The following is a 22,174-nucleotide window of genomic DNA, read 5'->3' as shown; positions in this document are numbered from 1 at the left end:
ACAATTGTGTTAAGTTGCTGTTATGACAAAGAAAGAGGAGGACAAATGAGTTGAGGATACATGCAAGTGTATGTATTTGTGATGGAGTGTGAACTCTCAACTTGTTTTGGAGGTTAAAGTGCATGGAAGAGAATGAAAGCTGCCATTCTGTTTTGTTTTTCTTGGAGTCTACATCTGTCTTGAAACTTTTGAGGCACACTTAAACAGGCTTTATTTTCTCTCCTTATCCAGATCCCTCTCTTTCCCTCACCCTGCTTCTCCAGGTATGAGATATTCCTCTCTCTGATCCTTCATTTCTCTACCTCTTACTTAAACAAAAACCTTCCCTTTTGGTACCACCTTCCCTAACATTCCAATGCTCTTCTTCACCTCTCCTCACTCACTCTTCTACCCAAATCTCAAGACTCATTAATGGGAGAATGGAGTTGGGGAAGATCAAGAGCAGAAAGAGTAGGGCTCCAGTAAGGAAAATGGGGCATACCTATCTAATTTGTATCATCTCCTAAAATCTATTCAACTCAACTACCCACTAAACTCTTTCAGACATGGTCATGGTGTATTTACATCTTGGATACAGGGTAAAGTTGCATGCGTGAGGCTCAAAGCGTTACCTGACTAGATACAAAATGCTCTATGGTATGCGCAAATGGGTGGAGTGAATTTGATTACATATTCTGAAGATGAACTCAGGGCTTCTACAATGGGTGCCTCTCCACAGAGTAACTGCAATAATGATGATTACTATAGCGTCTACTGCAGTAACAGCAAATGAAAAATCAGTTCCTTTCACGACTGAATTGAGCCCTTAGACTTTTGACTATAGCACAACACGCTTAATAATCAGTAAAACCTATTATTACCTACCTTACCTATGGCTTGCATAGCGCAGAGCTTGCCAATTAGCATTTTAAAATGTTTGGGGTATAGACTGTGACCCTAATTGCAAAGATTTTTTTCTGAGAAGACATAAGAGGTGATCAAATAACAGTCAACAAATCTACTTCTGTAAATGCTGGGTATGGTGGGCTATAGACCTTTGTGCATGAAACAAAACATGGGGAAAATGAGATTTTTTGAAAATGTTATCTCTTCTATAGCATGATTATAGCTCAGCATTACATTCAACTTTTCCTTGGTCCCAAGACTTTAATTCAATTCAGTTAGTGTGACATTTTTAGTATTAGCAGGAAGACAAATTCAAGACTGAATAATGAGCTGACCTCTCACACAGCACTGAAAGTTTTGGTTATTTTTTAAATCCTTTTCCAGTAGCCAGAAATCTTCATTCCCATTGGCAAACTTCCTGAACAATTCCTCCTGACATTAATGTAATTGCCTCTTCGTCATACACAAAAAACCTTATGGCAACAACATTAGTTTGATCTTGAAATGGCAGACTCTTATCAGGCTCAATACTAAAATAGAATTAGATCTGATCAATACTTATGGAGCAGATCTGAATGACTGAATATTGATAGTGTTGTTTTAATAACTTTATAGTACTCATCTTGGAGCATACAGATTTAGTGCCCCAGGACTTCTTTCCCAAGAGGCTGGAAAGTAAGGTTCTTTCAACACATTTTATGAAAGACATGTGCTGATATACATTGATAGGATTCAGTTCAAATGTGGAAGCCCTTCCTCTTTTATGGCCTTATCTATATCCTTGCTGCTGAAGGTATGATTTATAGACTACCTGGGCATTACCTGGTCTCCAGTTAGAGACGCCATGTTTAATGAGTCCAGCCCCACCCCAGATCTACTGAAATAGAATTTGGATTTGAACAAGTTCTCTAGGTGATTCACTTGCATATTAGCATTTGAGAAGCTTTGGTCTATGGGATTTCCTTTGTAGATGTGAAAGAATGAAGAGGCATATAGGGAAATCACACAGCAAACACTTACAACATTAATGTATTTACTCAATATGTATTTTTTTAGTACTTTGTATGGACCATTCTCTACTGGGAGCTAGTGACACAGCTATGAAAAAGTTAGGCCTTACCATTGTATGTATGGGGTCTCTGGTTGCCTAGATAGTTTGCTATGGGTCCAGCACTGTAACAGGTATGATAGGACCCTGAAAGAAGAGGTGTGATTCATTTTGCTGAATTTATAAGCAATTAGTATATGTGAAAGTGATGTAAGAGCTACAAGGGCTTATAAAGGTGTAGGCCCTACCCTCAAGGAGTTTACATAGTATGTCAACACACATTCCTAACTCTTGTAACCCAACTAAGCCAGTGAGATTTATATATGCATCATAGGCACTTATCTATATCCTTGGTGCTGAAAGTGGGATCTGTAGACTACCTGAGCATCACCTGAGTTCCAGTTAGAGATGCCATACTTAATGAGTCACAAGTCAGATAAATTGCATCATGTGAATTACAAATGGTATTGCAATTAGCAGAAGGAAAGTGTAGTGTTTGAAAAACTGTTTCTTCAGGATGAGATCTATGATGGCTGCTGAAAAATACAAGGGATACTTGTTCATGGTGGACTCCAGAAAGGAAGCATTTTCAAAGGGATAATTCAGAAAATAAAAGGGAAAAATAAAGCTAGATTTGGAAATTTGGGAGCCATTGAGTTTCTTTAAAAGAATTTATGCAGTTAAATCTATTAGAGAATAAACTGAGATACCTGCACCTCATTTATGGTTTAAAAGATTAATATAAAAGATTATAAAAGGGCCAATATCCCACTCTTTTATGGGAGCCCTGAGCATGTCTGACCCACATCTCTAGGTGTAGGAAGACCAGTCTGGTGGGACGACAGAGGTTTAGAAGTCCGAGGACCCAAGGTTTTGCTTCCTGGTACCTCACCCAAGTTAAAATGTGGTAAGGGACATCACAGTCCTCACTTCTTTACTGGTAAGAGCACAAAGTATTTTGTTTCTGCCTCTGTCTCAGCAAGCATGTGATGATCCCCAGGCAGTGTCCCTTACCTTCTATGCCATCCCGTAGGAATTTCACACATCCAGCATGTCTGCCTCTCATGGAAGTTGGAAACTGAGACAATATGTCTCTCTTGTACTGTTGCTTATAAGGCCTCAAAAAATACCTTCAACAACCAGAAGTCGTTAATTTCCAGGATAATTCTGTTTTCAAATATTCTGTAACAAAGTCTTCCTAAGTATATTTTTTGCTCAGTGTAGTGAAGTGGAGCAGGGGTTGGGGGAAACTGAGCTTTAAAACCATATAAATGAGTTCAGATCATTGAAGAAGTCACCTGCCCTCTCTGAGACTGAACTTCTGGGTTGATAACATGAAGATAATACTTTATAGGATTTGTCGTAAAGATTATGTGATGTATATAAAGTGTGGCACAGTATGATAAAAGAAGGAGGGCTAAATAAAAAGTAGATTATTAGCCATATGTAGCTAGGGTGGATTATATAGCCATATATAGCTACATATATATATTTTTTCCCCTTAATCACTTTAGGTTGCAATTTTCCATGCAGTTGTGCTTGCTGCCCATACACTTCCACTGAGGTGGAAGTGGGATAAGTATATTTACTTTTCAACACCCTTTCTTTCACCCCTTTTCATTCTGTACAATCAGATCTCTCATGGCAATCAAATCTGTCATGGAAAGGTCACACATGCCATGAATGAAAGTAAAGGAGCCTGTGTAGCAGTACCTTTTCTCCGCCCCTTACCCATTACCAGCTGTGCCCCAAAGAAAGAAACTAAAGTCTAAGCATAATTAAATAAGCTTGATTCTTTCTCTACCTCTTTTTATTATGGGATGTGAAAATTTAATTATATTTATGGCAGGTGCTCTATGAATTGAACAGGTGAATGGCCATCTTCCTTTGCTAATTCACAGAGAAAATTTGGCTTCCTACTGTGTGTCAGTCACTATAATATGCACATTCCAGGGGGAGAGACTGACAACTATAATATAATGTGATAATACTTATAAGAGAAATACGTAATTAAGCAAATCCTAGCTGCTGTAACCACAAAAAGTACATAATTGTTCAAATATGATAAATATCTGTCATTTATATAAAATCTGAAATGGATAACTAAACAATGGGCAAATTCTCCTCCAAGACATGGTTTAGGGGCCCAGGGTCCTTCCTTCTCCTAGGTGACACCATGTCTTAGGTCCAATGGTTACCAGCAGAAGGGGGAATAGATGGTGGGAAAGGGCACACACATTACTTCTGCTCACCTTCCATTGGCCATAACTCAAAACTTTGGAGTTCTTTCTGGAAGTGTGGGTGGAGGTGGGAAGTGTTAGAAGGTTCATTTCATTAAAAATAGATATATTGTGTACTTAGGTCCTGCTAGTCACAGTATTAGAGATGAATCAGAATCAGTTGCTGCCTTCAGGGAATCTCTAGTCCAGGATCTTGGACCAACAATCTCACCATCACCTGGAAGGTGACTGGAGACATAGACCTAGCTAATGAGAATCTGCATGATTCATACGTACATGAAAGGTTGAGAAGCACTGGTCTAGACCATTTTATTAACACTCCTTTCAGAGAATATTGTTCATTGTTGAGGCCCAGCAACTTGAAAAAACTTTACATTATACAAGGAAGAAGGTGTGCTGGTGGGCCTGGGTGAGAGCTGCTGGAGAGAAAAGAACTGACTGAAAGCCCAGGGTCAGTTGCTGAGGAGAGGCTAATGGTGCATTCTGGACAGAGCCTAAGTACCTAGGAACTTCTTGCTGACAGACTCATTAATGTCCTCACAGAGATTTATGTTAGACATGTCCACACTCCCACACATTTGCTCGTGTCTCCCCAAACATTATATAGAGCTAAATCTTTGCATGCCGGAATTTATAAGTGCTAATGAAACTGATGAAACACATTTTTTCTGTACATTTGGAGGGGAGGGAACCCTCTCATGCAAAGCAGTTACTCAGAAGTCCTGCCCTGTGTATTTTGTACTTGAATGTAAAATCAAAAACCACAAATGCGAACCAAATCTCCTATTTTCTAAGTTGCATATGTGCAGAGAATCTCTGTATCTGCTGTGACACAAATATAGTTACAAAATCATTTAAAATCTGACAAATTTGGACTGAAATTTCTGCCGGTCCCCTCGGTTAGGACTTAGGACTTCACTTGCCTTGTGTGTTCTGTGTTGTGACCATGTCACCATTAGCCATCTTTCCCCTAGCCTCTCTCTCTCTTTTACTCTTTTCTCCTTTGGCCTCTTCCTTCCTCCAAGAACACGCTCTCGCTGTTCTGACAACTGGAATATATATGCCATGGTAAACAGAAAATGATTGAAAGACAAATTTAAGCTGACGGTATAACCTGGTGTGAGAGGAGACAGCTTAGAATTTATAATTAGAAGCCTATTTTAGCTTCCTTCATAGGACTGTTGAAATTCCTTTCAGGGGTGTCTTGACTGCCTTGAAAATGAATGTCATTGAGGACATTTTTTTTGCCCTCTCGTTTCCTTGGCAACAGGTTGATGATGCAGCAGCTGAAATCCACTGTCTCCCTGGAGATGCTGGGGTGGGCAGGCCTCAAACCACTGGTAATGCCTGCCACGTGTACTGCACTTGACCAAATCTTTTCATTCCAGTCCTACTATACACCTTATACAAAGAGATCTACCTAAAAGAAGAGCTTCACAATATAATTTTTGGCATTACTGTCAGTGAAAGAAGTATTCATCTGCTTTTTAAAATGGCTTACCTTTCACATAAAACTTAATACTGAGTCTTGAAATGTAGAAGTCTGAGGTAATTGTATACATCAATTCAGTGTCAGAGTAGTACATTTTAAAAATGGCATTCTGTGTTAATATAAAGTCTGATAGAAGGGGTAAGGGGTCAAGGGTCAGGACCATAGTGAAGCGTATGGTCCTTGTTGGGTAGCCACAACCAAGAGCCACTCTGTACCCCCTGGATATTCTAAAACAAATCATGCCTATGGTCTGCAAAGAAAGTATGAAGAACTATAAATGGATAATGTCTGTCAGTTTTCTCCTCTGGAAGGTAAGGGAAAAAGGGAGCAACTAGAGAAGAAAGTTCAGCTAGGATGGGAGTACCACTCAGGGAAAGCATGTAAGTTGCCTGAAGGGACAGACAGACACAGCTGTTGACAAGGTATCTGGGCCATAGATGGACATACTGCCAAATTTAAGATGGCCCAGACACTCAGGGATGGATGGATGAAGGCTTATGGAAACATGATAAACAGAGAGACACACAGGTGATAAAGCTGTAAGGTTGGTACCACAGGTGAGCAGAGAAGATGGAATTAGACAAGGGAAAATTACAGCTGAATTCAATTAAAGAGTAACATTTAGAATGGATTCATTTCTTCTTGAAGTAATTGAATCCAACCAACAGCTGAATTTATGCTGAGCATAGATCCAGAGAAAAAGAGAACCAAAAAAGAGAGTGTGTTTCACCTGGAGGGGATGCAGAGGAAAAGAGAAAACCCAGGGAGTGTTGAGGGCTGGCTGGCGGCTGAGAGATAGGAGGGTGTGGTTGTAATGGAGAAGCAGGAGATGGAAAGATAAAGTCCAATGGACTCCAGCACCAGTCATGAACCACGGAAGGAAGGAGGATGCCTGCTACAGGCAACTCAAAGGAAGACAAGTACAGTGAGCATACAACAAACACATTCAGTAAACATATACACTGAGTGGGCAATAGCTATTATAAAGCTAAGAAGGATTCTAAGAATTTACAAAGTTTTCATGGTCCACATGTGACTTGTAAAATATTCTGGGTGATGAGTTCCTTCTGAAGTCTGGAAAGATGAGCAGGTAACTTGCTTTTTGTCCCTCTGACCTCTGGTAGTCGGTTCAGGGACTATGGAAATATCTTGAGAAATGACATTTTTGTGCAGTATTTTTTTTTTTAAAGATTATGTTCACTGATCTAACCTTTTGCTCCCCCCATTGACATGAGCAGCACAGCCCCAATGAATCAACACTGTCGTTTTCCTTCATGTTCAGGCAGAACAAATAGTATAAGAATATGAAGAGTAAAAAAAGCAATAAGAGAATTCTCTTATTGAGGCACTTAGCAGTTAATTGCATTGGCTTTGGAGTCAGGTAGCCTACATTGGAATCACTAATCTAGTTTTTAACAGCTGGGTGATGTTGAAGGAGGTAATTAATTTATCTGGGCATCCACATTTTCATCTGTAAAATGGTGAAAATAATACTAATACCTACAAAATAAAGCTATTCTTGGATTAAATCATGAAATGCATATAAAGCTTTTAACATAATTCTTGGCATATTAAAAAAAAACCTGAGCTACTATATTTTATGATCAACATACTTGACTAATCAAACTAATTGTGAAACCTAAATTCATTATTAAGTTTAACATCTGGATTGAGCAGCAATGCTGAACAAAATGGAGTCAATGTCTCATTTCCAATTCTTTATCTAAGAGTACCTTTGATTCTTCCTTATATGTATAACAGGACTTGCTAATGCTTCCAAAATCAGTCAGTGTATTAATATTAAAACGTTAGGCAACGATCGACAAATTAATTTTCTTCCATCCTCCTTTGGTTATTTCCCTTTTAAAAATCATATTTGAATTTAGTTAATGCAGTGAATTTAACTTATGGTAGATTTAGAGAAGCTTATCTTTTTAATCAAATGATGATTCATTACAGATCTGCTGACAATTTTCAAATCATCATTTTAAAATGCTGCCTCTGATATTCTTTCCCTATTTTCTTCTCTCTCTCTCTCTCTGTAACCTATACAGATTGGGGGTGGGGACAAAAAGGGAAAAGAATTAAATTCATCTTGGCCGAGTATCTTCTGCTGCAGAGCAGAGGTCAGAAACTTGACGTAGGGTAAATGTTCTAAGTCATGCTGGTACCATCAGCAGCAGTAGAACATGAGAATAAAGCAAGATATTTGAACCAAGAGAACATGGCAGAGGCCTCAGGGTAGTGAACAGAGCAAAAAAGCAGTGATGATTCTACAAGAGGATAGAAATGGACACAACAAAATGGACACAACTAGCAGTTTGGTGATAAGGAAGACTGGACTCTCCCTACCAGAAAGGAAAGCCAGAGCACAAAGTTAGCATGTGAGTTAAGTGGACCAAAAACCCAAGTCTAGGCAGGCAAGCTTCACAAGAGGAGCAGGCTCAGAAGTGGGTCAGGAAGTCAAGTAGACTAGGAGAATAGGTCCAGGAACTAGGGAAGCATTTGTCTCTTAGTTCTGCAGAGGGCACCCTCCCACCCAGGAATTTCTTAGAATTTTTGGTTGGGACAGAAATCTACAGTATGGACAGTTCAGAACTGGGAAGTTCTAGGAGAGGGGTCAGTCATCTGAATGGAAGAAGGAAAGAAGAGTTAACAGCTCAAGATAGATGCTGACCCAAAACTTGTTTGATGAGCTAAATTCAGATAAGTCACCAAAATCAAATGGCATCCATCCAGTAACTTTTAAGAATTTTAAGGCTATGGCTTTGGAATGCCTGTCTAAAATGGACAGCCCATCTTTGGAAATCATTGCTGTGAAAGGAATTTTTATTCTTTTTATTGATTTATTTTTCCTCTAGGATTCTCTCTACCTCAGGGCCAAACACGTTAAAGGTCTGCTCGATTTTCAAACGTGTATTTTTTCAATCCAAAGGACAGTCCCCGGAAGAAGAGATGCATGTTGCCCAGAATTGCAGGGAGCCAATGTGGCCCATGTTTAGGTGGCTCTGAGGAGAGTAATGTGATGTAAGCCTGCAGTGGGGTACTGGGCCACAGCGAACAGAAACTGAGAGAAACCAGGGTAATAAGGGGAATTTACAGGGTGAATCACGGACTATAGGAGGCACATGTTATAAAGCTTGCTAAACAAATGGCTAGTGGACCTTTTCCGAGGTTTACTTACCAATATACAGACTGTTCCCCTTCATTGACCTGCGCTTCAAATAGCTAGGTGCACATGTCCTGTGTAGGAGGGACTCTGTGAAGAAAGCTGAAGGGAATAAAAGGGTAGGACATAGTCCCAAAAGCAAACCCCTGAGCCTTCAAGTAATGTGAAATAATGGAACAAAAAAAGTTGGAAAGTGTTTGGTTTGCAGGCACCTAGAATAATTACGTGTGAAATTTTTTGTTGTGTTTTTATGTATGTCAACTCTTCACATAATCCTTTTACTGCCTTGCAGTTCTCAGGGGCACTGTCTTTGACTTTAAACCCATTCAACAAAATCTGTGTGTTTTGGCATTTTTCCATGATGTTCAAGCTGAAAAAAAAAAAAATCAAACTCTGTATTTTTTTCTAAACCTTGATAGAACCAGAAAGAACCGAAGTCGTTTTCTGGCTTATAAGAGGGAAGGACTTGCTCCTTTAGGGCACGCTGGTCCCTCGGTTTACAAAAAGCACCTAAACAAGTACTGTTGCAAAAATGCAAAGCAAGACTCTGTGCATTATTCATCAACAATAATACCAAAGCTGTGAAGGAAGTAGATCTTCTCAGTGAGAAACCAAGGGTTCAGTTTGATGACGTGAATTATGATACGGGTTTGAACCCAAGAAATACTGCTTCAAATGAGATTACTTGGAGGAGAAGCTGGGAATATAGAATATAGCTATAGAAATGTAGGCAACCCCATGCCTATACATCCTTGCTTATATTTCTGGTGAATGTGTGTATATGTAAATGTGTGTGAGTGTTATCAAAGATCCTTGAATCACTGAACTCAATCCTAAAACCTGAGAACTGCAGGGTGGAATTTGATTTCCCATAGTAAAAACCATAGATGACCGATGATAGCAAACCAGGGGAAATTCTATGCAGACGCTGCTCTTGATGACTTCTATTATGAATAATTTAAAACTGACAGTTACCAGTAATTCCATTACTAGGTATATACTAAAGAGTAATACACAAGGCCTTGTACCTGAAGTTTCAAAGCAACATCATTCATAATAGACCCAAAGTGGAAACTTTCCAAATATCCATCAGCTGATGAATAAATAAGTTGGTATATCCATACAGTAGAATATAATTAGGCAATAGAAAAGAATGAAGTTCTCATACATGATACAGTGTGGATGAGCCTTGAAAATATTGTGCTAAATGAGATAAACCAATTACATAGGACTGTATATTGTGTGATTTCATGTATGTGAAATATCCACAACAGAAAATCTATATAGAGACAGAATAGAGATGGTAGTTGCAGGTTGTGTTGGGGAGGGGAGCAGGAATGGAAATGACCAAGCGCTACTGAATATGAGATTTTTTTGTGTGGGGAAAGGGTGATGTAAATGTTCTAGCATTAGATTGTGGTGATGACTGCACAAATCCAAGAACATACTAAAAACTACTAAACCGCACACTGTAAAGTGAACTAGAGGGTATATGAATTAAATCTCAATTTTAAAGCTTTTTTTTTTAAAGATTTTATTTATTTATTTGACAGAGAGAGATCACAAGTAGGCAGAGAGGCAGTCAGGGAGAGAGAAGGAAGCAGGCTCCCCACTGAGCAGAGAGCCTGGTGCGGGGCTCGATCCCAGGACCCTGAGATCATGACCTGAGCCGCAGGCAGCGGCTTAACCCACTGAGCCACCCAGGCGCCCCTAAATCTCAATTTTAAAAATAAAAAACAAACAGTGATTCAGAGTTTGGACAGAGGGCTTCTCTGGGATGTGAACCTGTATGATGTACTGGGTAGCGGCATCATAGGCTCTGATATCAGACAATTGGGTCCAAATACTAGCTTTGCCACTTACCAGCTGTATGATCTTGGGCAAATTACATACCTGCTTTGTACTTCAATTTTCTCATCTATAAAATGAAGAAAATGGGTCACCGAGGTGGCTCAGTCATTAGGCATCTGCCTTTAGCTTGGGTCATGATCCCAGGGTCCTGGGATTGAGCCTTGCATTGGGCTCCTTGCTCAGCAGGAGGCCGCTTCTTCCTCTCTTATCCACCTGCTTGTTCCTTCTCTTGCTCTCTCTCTGTCAGATTAATAAATAAAATATTTCTTTGAAATAAATAAATAAATAAATAAATAAATAAAATGGGGAAAATAATTGTTCATCTCTCTTGAGATTGCTTTGAGGATTAGATTAATCAATAATGTTGATAACAAAAAATAACATTTTTGTTATCATCATTAACATCTTTACTGAAACGTTGCCTTGCTAAGATTGGGAACAAGGTCATACTCTGGTAGGAGGTGATATTTCATTTATAGAAAATGATTATGCCCATTGGCAGTCATCCCAATAAGTCACTAATCTTAGGTAATGAGACTTTGGAAAGTAGGACTTCACACCTAACCAAAGTCTAGCTTTTTTTCTCTGAGCCTAGGACTGTTGGCATCGAATTCCAAGGATTGTAGACTTAGCAGATTCCTGGTGATGGAGTTTGATCAGTCCGGGCTTCAGAGAAAAACTTGGAAAGAGACAGAAAGCCTTAGAGCTGATCAGGCAATGATACAAGGAAACTGTGAATGGGTACCTGACCCCCAAGCTCTGAGAGCAGCACTTCGAGAAGCAGTTGAAGGTAACTCTATTGATTGCGATTCCCTTCTGCCACGCAGAACTCCAGTAAAGTTCTATTAAAAGGCAGAGCTTGAACTGAGCTAGACTGTGGGGAGTGAAGAGAAGGGTGTGCTTCATATTTCCAATGGCAGGGACAGCGTCGGGCCCCAAACCCATGCTATGGAGTGGAGTGGAGTAGCAGTGGAGTAGCTACAGAACTCACTGGAGAGCTCAGAAGTCGCAGACTCACAGGAAACCAACAGAGGGGCAGTCAGTGGTCGTAGGATGGGGTAGAGATTGGTAAGTCCAGAGCACAAATGATGGAGGGAGAGGCAAAAGCCCAGGATGACAGAGAAGTCCTGGCACTGCCTGGAAAGGGCAAGATGATACAGGTGAAGGACAAATGTCCACAACACCGGCAGGAGTGGCTTTACCTATCATTGCTGTAATCTCACACATGCTTCCAGACTTATGAAGCCTAATATTTATGACATGCGAGATAGTCAAACTTTCAAAACCCAAGTCGAATTAAAGCAATGTTTTTCATACCATTTCCCATAAGAAGAAAACTTCTTGGATCTCAGCATTCTATGTATTCTCAATTCCCTCAATTTACCTTTATTACTGTTTTATTTACACTATTTTAGGACTGTTTACTTGCCATTCTCAAACATGGGGTTATGGGCTTCTCGAGGACAACAACTCAGGAATTTTAAGTGTTCTTTTTTCTCCTTTGCTTAGCTGAGCTCCTGCATTACATTAAACGCTCTGTGAATGAATGAATGAATCCAGAGTGAGGATAACTTACGTATGAGAATCTTAGTCAAATTACAACCCACCTTGGATGGTAAGATGAGATCCCATTATAAGTCTATTCCTTTCCTTTCCATGAGATTCACTGAGCTGTCCAATTTGACGCTCCCATGCATGTCAGCCCCTCACTTTTCTGACCCAGACTCCCATTTTCTGTTCCTCTGTGCCCTCTGAAGCTCCTATGATGTCACCAAGAACATTTTGCTATGCACAGATCTTTTTTTTAAGATTTTTTTTTAAAGCTTATTTATGTCTTTGGAAGAGAGGAGAGACAGCGAGCATGTGCATGACAGGGAAGGGGCAGAGGGAGAGAGAAACCCAAGCAGACTCCACACTGAGCATAGAGCCCAATGCAGGGCATGATCTCATGACCCTGAGATCAGACTTGGGCCAAAACCAAAAGTCAGATGCTTAATCAACTGAGCCACCCAGGGGCCTTGTAGAACTTTTTTAAAAACCTTCTTCCATGTATATGCTTAATACTGGACTGTTCACCTTCCATGTATATGCTTAATACTGGACTGTTCACCTTTCAGATTGCTCTATCTTGATCCCATTGAATGGCTTCTTTCTTTTCAATTGACAAAATGTTGAAGGTCCTAGAATCAGATCCTTTGATTTCTTCTCTTTTCATTCTCTATCTGCTCTTCTTGGGTGAAATGGAGCCATAGAGTAAGGGTGAATGTTCAGCAGAATCAGAAGGCCAGAGTGACTACATAGGGGAGTAGATTGGGGATGGATGTTAATGCTATACAATGGAGTCTGAATCTTGTGGGGTTTTGTGTTTGTTTCTTTGAAGGGAGGTTTTAAGAAAAGGAGCCACACAGTGAAAGCTCTAATTCTGAAAAAGAATTTGTGGTGTGTTTTAATTGCTCTAGTGCTAATAGAGTTTAAATCAGGGAGATCAACTGATTCAAGCTGACTCTGGGAAATGGCAGTGGATATAGGGTGGGAGAGATGAATTTAGAGCATTTCCAAAGAAGAATATATGTTATGGGAGAGAAGAAAAAAGAAATCAAAGATGACTGTGGTTTCTGGCTTGGCTAACACATGAATGGTGATGATGTATAACCAGTAGGAGATAGAAAAGGATAAGAATAATTAGCCATGGTGTGGCTTGGTGGTATTATTGAAGTAATTTCCCTAGGTCTCTCATGGTCAGTGTCTCCCAGGAACAAGTGGCAGCTCATCAGTTTAATTGGCACCAATGTAGGTAAGGCCTCAGGAGACAAATGACAAAAATATATCAACTGACAACATCTTCACCAAGGTTTAATAGATCTTTCCCCTTAAATCAGGATTACCGCAAAGGCACAGCATAAGAGAGCTAACATGAAAATCAAAATATTTTGGTCTAAGTCCAAGTTATGCCACTCACCAGCTGTGGAATATAGAGTATTTCACTTCTTTGAGCCTAATTTTTTTTTAATCTGTACAGTGAAAAAATAATACTTGCCTAACAGGGTGGCGATAACAACTAAATAAAAATGTAGAGAAATTGGGGTGTGAAGCAGCAGAGGCAATAGTCAGCTTGAACAAATGCAGGGCCAATCTGAGGAGCTATTTAGGCTCAGGGTTTGGAAAGGCAAGATCCAGGGTTAGAAGGTAAAACACTCTCTAAAAACCACATGTCTCTAACTTTGATGCAACCTGGGAAGATACCCACTCACTAATCTAAGTGGCTTTGTGAGTTCCATGTTACATTCTCATACTTCGTGCAGCCATGGTGTGTCTGAGGTGGAAGAGGTCTGAAGCATCACATATTTTTGCTTTTCAGAAGATGAGTCTGAAGCCAGAAAGGTTCTAAAATGTTCCTGAGGTCACAGAGACCAATATGAAATGTGGGTGAGAACCCATGTTCCTCAACTCTCAGCTCAGGGCTTGTCCACTCTATTATGGGGCCTTTCCATTGCTATTGGAAAAAATATTTCACACTGTGACCAAAGAATCATCTTTGAGAGCCTATTGTTTTATTTTTATTTTATTTTTTTTTAAGTAAGGTTAATGGCATGAGAATGATTTGTGGCCTAAAATTATTCTTTGTTGACCCATCTGCTTTACCAAACTGTACTTCCCTGTGTCTTAATTTGAAAATTAACATTTTTTTTCTCTTACCCACCCCACCCAAATAAATTTAAAAAGTAAACCAATGGACAGAAAACTTCTATACATATTTCAGCACTTCCAAGACCTGAGGGGAAAAAACTCATACAAATGAATTTATATCAGCAAGGGGGTATTGCTAGCCAGCACTTTCCACTGTCACAGTAATGTCACAGAATATGCATTGTGCAGTTTCAAATCCAAAGTCATACTCCACTTCTTATGCCACTCCTCCAGCCTGTCATAGAAAATGTAGAAATTGGGGTGCCTGGGTGGCTCAGTGGGTTAAGCCTCTGCCTTTGGCTCAGGTTATGATTTCAGGGTCCTGGGTTTGAGCCCCACATTGGGCTCTCTGCTCAGCGGGGAGCCTGCTTCCTCCTCTCTCTCTGCCTGCCTCTACCTACTTGTGATCTCTGTCTGTCAAATAAACAAATAAAATCTTAAAAAAAAAAAAAAAAGAACGTAGAAATTGTATTTTTAAAAAAAGGAAAGAAAGGAATTGCATTTTGATTATCTGATCTTTGGGGTACCTGACTGGCTTAATCAGTAGAATATGCAATTCTTAACATCAGTGCTGTAAGTTCGAGTCTCATGTTGGGCATAGGGATTACTTAAAAATGAAATAAAAATAATTCTGGGGATGCCTGGGTGGCTCAGTCGTTAAGCATCTACCTTCAGCTCAGGTCGTGATCCCAGGGTCCTGGGATTGAGCCCTGCACTGGGCTCCCTGCTCAGCCAGAAACCTGCTTCTCCTTCTCCCACTCCACCTGCTTGTGTTCCCTCTCTCACCATGTGTCTGTCAAATAAATAAAATCTTTCAAAATAATAATTCTGAGTTGCCTTCTTAGCGCAGTGGGCAGCGCATCAGATTCATAAAAATAATAATTCTGTGATCTTTATCATCTCTGTTTATATAATTACCACTTCCCAACCCCTTATTAAGGAGACTTTTGACAGAGACCACCCTGACACAGGGCTGGGCAAGGAAAGAATGTGGAATGGGAAAGGATTTGTCCTGTGTCCAGTGGTGGCTGGATGGCTATCAGATGATTCAGAGAGGAGAACCTTGGGTACCATTGCTGACACTTTCATTCATGCATATGCTCCTTAGAGAGCTGAAGTCCACTCTAGGAATGTGTTAGGTGGTGAGTCAGGATACTGTCAGCTCTGATTGCTCCCATTCACAGTCTAGGGACAGGAACTGTGCTTTCCTTAGCTTAGTATCCCCTCCCTCCTGCCCTGCATAGTCAAGAGTGCACAATACAGTGTTGTGTGTGTGTGTGTTTAATTTATTTAGATATAACTCACATAGCCCATGCACAATACAGTTTTGTTGAATCAATAAACTTACTCAAAAGTCAGTGGTATTCTTTCAGGCAAGAACATTTATTAAGCTCCCCCAAATTCTCATTTATTTGCTTACTGATATAAGGAGTTTTATTTCTTTTTCTAAAAGTTCTATTACCTATGAAAACTCAGATGTTCCCAAGACTAGTAATAACAATAATAAAATTTAACAATAACAATAAAATGTAACCTTTAATGAATGCTTATTGTGGGCCCATGCTGTGCTAAGCACTCTGTGTGCCTTTTCTCATTTACTCATTACAACATCCCATTGAGGGAGTTACTATTATCAACTGTATTTTATAGCTGAGGAAGCTGAGGCTCAGGGGTCATACAACTTGTCCAAGGTCAGAGAGCTAATAAGGGGAAAAGCAGGGTTTGAATGAAGGCTTATAAAACCCAAACCCTCACTTGCTACAGCATCAAGAACTTCCCAGTTTTCCTTGAAATGGTCATTTACATCTTAGGGGGGAAAAAAATGAAAAAAGTGGGTATTTAAGAAAAAACACTGCAGAACTGAGGATACTGGTGTTCAAGTTAGACCACCAAGGACACAATTAACAAGAAAATTTTGCAGAACTGAAAGAAAGAGGAGCGATTGAAGGCCAAGTACTGGCGTGCTTCATCCTTGACTATGAACTCGTCTTGCCCATTCAGATTATGTTGACTAGGATAATTAGAGATTTCCTCTCACTGCCTTTTCCCTGAGTTTGAGGATACCTGACATGGTTTTGACATGGTCTTCTCCAAGCATTTCTCTGACTGAGAGCCAGCAAGTAAAATCCTTACAGTTTCCATTAAAAATAGTATTGATATAAGCATCATATAATATTGGAAGATGAAGGTGACAGCTGGAGTTGACAATTGATGGCAAGGTACTTTGAAGATTTTTGAAATGTCCATCTACTTTATGTACCTATATATGTAAATAATATTTTATTTATTTATAATTTCTATATAATTATATTTAATACTGATTTAAAACATATGTATTTATCTAATCTGTAATTTCCTGTACTCCAAGTCGGTCCCTTGACACCAGCAATGTTTAGATACATGAGAGAATCCACAGGCTTAAATCTGGAGGTAAATGGAGTTAGGTGAACACATATGGAAAGAGAGCAGTTGTCGCTCCAAGCAGTCAGATGGAATTGTGCCCCGAGTACTTTTCCAAAAGTAAGTAAGAACAACAGAAAAAAAGATCCAGGGATAGCCCAAGGAGGAAAAGCATAGGCAGGAGCACCAACTTCAACAGACTCAAGCTGAACAGAGGAGCGGGTGGGACAGGTGAGGAGATCCACCCCACACGCATCTGACGTTCTACACACGTTGCCCTCACGACAGTGGTTCCCAGCACCGTCGTTACCTGGAGATCATCTAAAATGTTCACATTCCTGGGTGCCAGCCATGGCTTGATGACCCTGAGAAAGTGAAGTCATTTCTTACTTGTGCATCATTGGGTAATCCAAGCACATGGGAGCGTGGGGAAGCTGTTTTGTTGGCAGATGCTGTCTTGTTATGTTGTGAAGGCTGTGCGTTGACTTGAACCTTCCACCAAAGTGCTGTGTGGTGTGTGGCAGACTGCATGATAATTTTCATCATCTCCTTCTTTCAAATCGAGACACAGAATGCTCCCTCCTATGAGGAAAGGGAGATCAAAGCATAAAGAGCAGTTTGAGGATCCTGATAGGAAAAAAGAATTCAGATACAACATGAGCTCCACATTTTATTTAGGGAAACCAAACATATTGGTCACGTTTGGCCTCCTTTCACTGGCTCCCAAAACTGTGTCTCCAGCAAGGGGTGACCTGACTTGGGGTAGCTCTGTCCTCGAGTAGTATTCTTGAAGTATCCACAGGGACCCTGTGTCCATTCTCCAGGCAAGGGAGGGATGCTTATTAAAAATGCAGATTCTCCAGGGGCACCTGGGTGGCTCAGTCAGTTAAGTGACAGCCTTTAGCTCAGGTCATGATCCCAGAGGCCTGGGATGGAGTCCCTCATCGGGCTCCCTGCTCAGCTGGGAGCCTGCTTCTCCCTCTGCTCCTCCCTCTGCCCCTCCCCCTGACCGTGTTCCTTCTCCTTCCTCCCAGATAAATAAATAAAGTCTTTAAAGGAAAATATGCAAATCCTCAGGAGGCCTGGGTGGCTCAGGACATGATTCCAGTGTCCTGGGATCGAGCCCCACATCGTGGTCCTTGCTAGGCAGGGAATCTGTTCTTCCTCTGCTTGCTATTCTCCCTGCTTGTGCTCGCTCTCTTGTTTCTCTCTCTCTCTCTCTGATAAATAAATAAAATCCTAAAGAAATGAAAATAAAAATGCAGGTTCTTGAGCCCTATTCTACAGCAGTGGAATTATCATCTTTGAGTTATGGCACCTGGGTATCTGTGTTTTAACAAACTCCCAGGAGATTCTTATGACAATGAAGTTTAAGGACTATTGCTCTGGACAGTAAGCCTTCTGAGACAGGAATGGAAATATAGTCCTCATTGTAGCTTTTGCATTGTATTTAGAATAATAAATGGCCAAATAACATCTGTGTAGTAAAAGAAGGCACAAAGAAAGAAATTATCTCATCCTTGATCCTTCTAGTAACATGTTTTCGTAATCAGAGGCCGTGGTAAACTGCACAGAGGATGGCTAAGGCAAGCTTTCAGCTGTACCTCCTGATGAGGAGGGAGCTTTATATTAAGGAAATGCCCCTTTCAAAATGATCCAGAATGACTTTTAAGAAAAGCCTCTTGGGAGCTAATTAAAGAGCCAGAGGCAGACAGGCTGCTGAATTAGGTCTTTGGTAAGCCACTGAACTCAAGGACAAAAATCAGAGAGCAGGAGTGGCCATGAAAAGCCTGAGGCTGGGGAAATGCACGTTCACAGGGAAAGGCCAGACAGCAGATCCTGGTCACTAACGCGGTAGCCAGAAGGGACAAGGCAGCCAGACATCCAGATTCCAGAAAGCGATCAAGTCACCACTATCCAGAGCAAGACAGAACACTGGGACTAGAGACACTTCTGAGTCTACCAGTCCACCCTCAGTGGGCAAGGGGAAGGGTGGTTTGGGTAGAGGGGTTCAGGAGAGGAAGAGCCACCAGGGGAGTGAAGTGCCAAACACAACATTGTCGAACCCCCTCATTTTAAAAGGACTTTTACTTTGTCAGTTCGTCTCTCTGAACAAACACCTGAGACTTCTGCAGGGTCAGTGGAAACAGACCTCCCTGAAGCGTTAATTGTTATGAATTGCTTCTTATGATGATCAGATAATTACATTTGTTTTCTAATGTTATTTGTTGAAGCCACGTTGCAGTGTAATCCCTAGTGAACTCTGTTTGCTGTTATCCCACATGTCCCCACATGTTTTGACATTTCCCAAATGAAGAATTCTTTTCTTCCAGCTTTTAGTTAGGTAGAATCTTTAAAGATTTATTTATTAAAGAGAGAGAGATACAGAAAGGGCACACTAGAGCCGGGAGAGGGGCAGAAGAAGAGGGAGAGAGAGTCCCAAGCGGACTTCACGTGACGATCCACCGTGGAGCCTCATGAAAGGCTCCATCTCAGGACCCTGAGATCACGACCTGAGCCAAAACTAAGACTCAGCCCCTTAACCGCCTGTGACACCCAGGCGCCCCTAGATGGAACCCTTTAGACAAACTGCGTGGTAGGAAGAACTTAAGAGACTCTCCCAAGAATTAGTAGTGCAGATGCTAACACTTCACAGTACAAGAGCTGTGCAAATGGCAGAGGACCTGGTGACAGTCTGCTAACACATATTGCTTCATCCACAGCTTCACACGACATTGTAGGAGCTGAGCCAGCACGAGTGATGTCATTGCTCTGAAACAGGTGGCGGAGTCCCAGCTTCCTTCCTCTGCACACTAATGGATTGTCCTTGACCTCAGTTCTCTCAAACCCTTGAATAGCATGAAAGAACCCCTAGAAAGGAGTAGGACTCCCCTAGACTTCCTTTAAGATGCAAACAATCTGGCCCAGGCCTGCAGAAACCACATAGATCACAGCCAAAGACTGCTAAATAAAGCAGCAAATCCCTCTAATTAGAAAGGCCAATTAAGGAATTCAAAGGGAAATGGTGAATCCCTTGTTATGGAAGAAAGGTGTCTGTCTTTTCTTCTTTCTTGAAAATGTTAATCATCTGTGGGGTGTTGTCCCCTGATAAGTACCCTCAGGACCGCTTGCGACCAACGAAGTGAGTCATCCAGGACTAACAACCCGAGTAAGAGGAGCCAGCACACATTTCCTACCTGTGTCCTCTTTCCTCCTTTTCTCTGCTTTCTGGACCCGGCTCAAGGGAACCGTGGTTTTCCTATGAATGGGAGGATACTAGATGAGAGCAAAGAGGCTGGGTTATGCAAAGGATTAAGCTGCTGGCAGTGGGAACCAGGAAGAGCTAGGTAACTAAACCATGCTAGGTAAGTACCCGGGCCAACCTGTGGTACTGTGTCCTCCGTCATATCCCGGACTTAGAGCTTAAGAAGATGTTTCCTATAAAATCAAGTTAGGTTCTTAGGTAGGGAAAACATACTCAATTGCCCTATGAAGGTTGTGTATACAAAAGGACTGTGTCCCCTTGAGATTCTGGAATGATGCAGACCTCTCTTTGATCTACTGTGTTTTAGCTAACATTTATTGAGCTGTTTACTCAGTACTGAGGATTGTCTGTGCACTCTCCCTGAATTCTCTCATTTCATCCTCAGTGAGTTCTGGAAGCAGGTGCTACTATTATCTTCCTTTGACAGATGAGAAAACTGAAGCCTAGACAGTTTCAGTAATTTGCCTAAGGACAGAGATCCAGTAAGTAGCATTGACAGGACTTGTACCCCAGGCATTCAGATCCCCAGCAGGTTCTCCTAATTAGTTAATACATTCTGCTACCTTTGGTAAGATGGCCTTTGTAAAGTGCTTGTTAACTACAAAGTCATATCCACACATAAAATGTTCTTGTTATTATTAAAATCCATTTAGTTCTCTAATTCATTAAGATGATATAATAGACCTATTAAAATTTAGATATATGAGAAAATGTGGAACAAACCAACCTATTTCTAGTGATGATCTATCTTCTTTAAGTTCAATCATTGAGGAATAGAAGCTCTGGCTGTGATTTCTTTTCATTTTTCATGTATCTATGAAAACTAAAATAGACTCACTTGACCTAGCCCCTATACTTGTGTTGAAACCTAGTGAAAATAAAAGAAAGTATAGTTAAGGATAACAAGAGAAGAAATATAAACAAAGCGGTTTATAACATTATTGAATGCTTTCTCTAAGTCATTTGAATGATTCTGCATGAAGCCATAATGATATGCTCTTCTTTAAGACAAACTGCTTATTTTCTTGATTCTAAGATGCAAATTTTTTCACATCTTGATGTTTTTGAAATTAGTAGATGTCTCATAATCAATGTGAACATTTAAAGTAGGATTCTTCACCCTCCTTGCACCCTCCAAGAAGCCATTATTAAAACTAGTACTGACATTCTTGTTAAGATATAGACCACTGGGTCAACCAATAAGAGTTACCCGCTGTTTGGCTATGGACACAGTTAGCTTTGCCTAAATAGGTACTTCAGACATAAACAGAGGAGACACAGAATATCTTTCAAAGCCTATGTTTTAACATCGAATTATATGCCTACATTTGCAATTCTAAGTCTCATTTCTCCACGAAAAGGGACTAGAGATTCCAGGACTGGGGCAGAGAAAATCCAAGATGAGCTCAGAACATATTGCTGTGCTGCAAAGTAAAGAAAGAATCGAAAAATGATGAGGACATGTCAAAAGGATACAAGAGCCAACTTGAAAGGGCTCCGTCTGATCAAACCTGTTACAATTTGTGCTTTGAAATGGGTAATTACAGTAATTTACTATAGCCCACTGAATAAAATAAGAACCCATGGGCCCATATTGATAATAAATAAATAAATAATAGGGGAGAAAGGGAAGCTCTTTTTACAGTAGAATGTTACATCATAAATCTAGAAAGAACAATAAATTTAAAAACCACCATTTTGCAGTTATCCATAGTAATTAGGTATAGAATTATCAAGAGATTCTATAATTTTTGGTGAAAAATTCAGTAAAGAAACAGTATATTTTTATGGTCTCCAAATATCTCTCTACAGATTTCTTGTTAATACAAACGGAAAAATGATCATCTTTCTAATGGAGAAAAACCTGACATCGAGCACCTCAACCCAAGTGATCAAAATTAATGTCACCAACAATGGGACAACCTGACATCATGGGCTTGCTGACTGTAGGTCATGGAAGGACACAGCATTTCTTACACACTATACCTGCTAGAAAATGCATAACCTGCATGGAAATGTGAGGAACTACCATACAAACTTTTAACAGTTGGGCTGTACTCTTTTAAAAATGTCAATGTCATAAAAGACAATGAAAGTCTAAGAAATTGTTCCAGATTAAAAGAAACTAAAGAAACAA

The 22,174-nt window shown here is 40.4% G+C and overlaps 1 long non-coding RNA gene across 2 annotated transcripts in view; it reads left to right on the top strand.

Annotated features, from left to right (window-relative positions):
• LOC116600166 overlaps positions 1-21,894 on the top strand; it is a 398,483-nt gene extending 376,589 nt beyond the window's left edge. For both annotated transcript variants that reach the window (XR_004289532.1, XR_004289533.1), the window contains exon 4: positions 21,850-21,894. This is a non-coding gene — a long non-coding RNA (uncharacterized LOC116600166). The remainder of the gene's footprint in view (positions 1-21,849) is intronic.
• Positions 21,895-22,174: the final 280 nt, after the last annotated feature.

This window comes from Mustela erminea, chromosome 1 (genome assembly GCF_009829155.1).
Source record: "Mustela erminea isolate mMusErm1 chromosome 1, mMusErm1.Pri, whole genome shotgun sequence".
Lineage (NCBI taxonomy): Eukaryota > Metazoa > Chordata > Mammalia > Carnivora > Mustelidae > Mustela > Mustela erminea.
The sequence above is the reverse complement of the archived record's forward strand: the minus strand, read 5'-3'. Positions and strand labels throughout refer to the sequence as shown.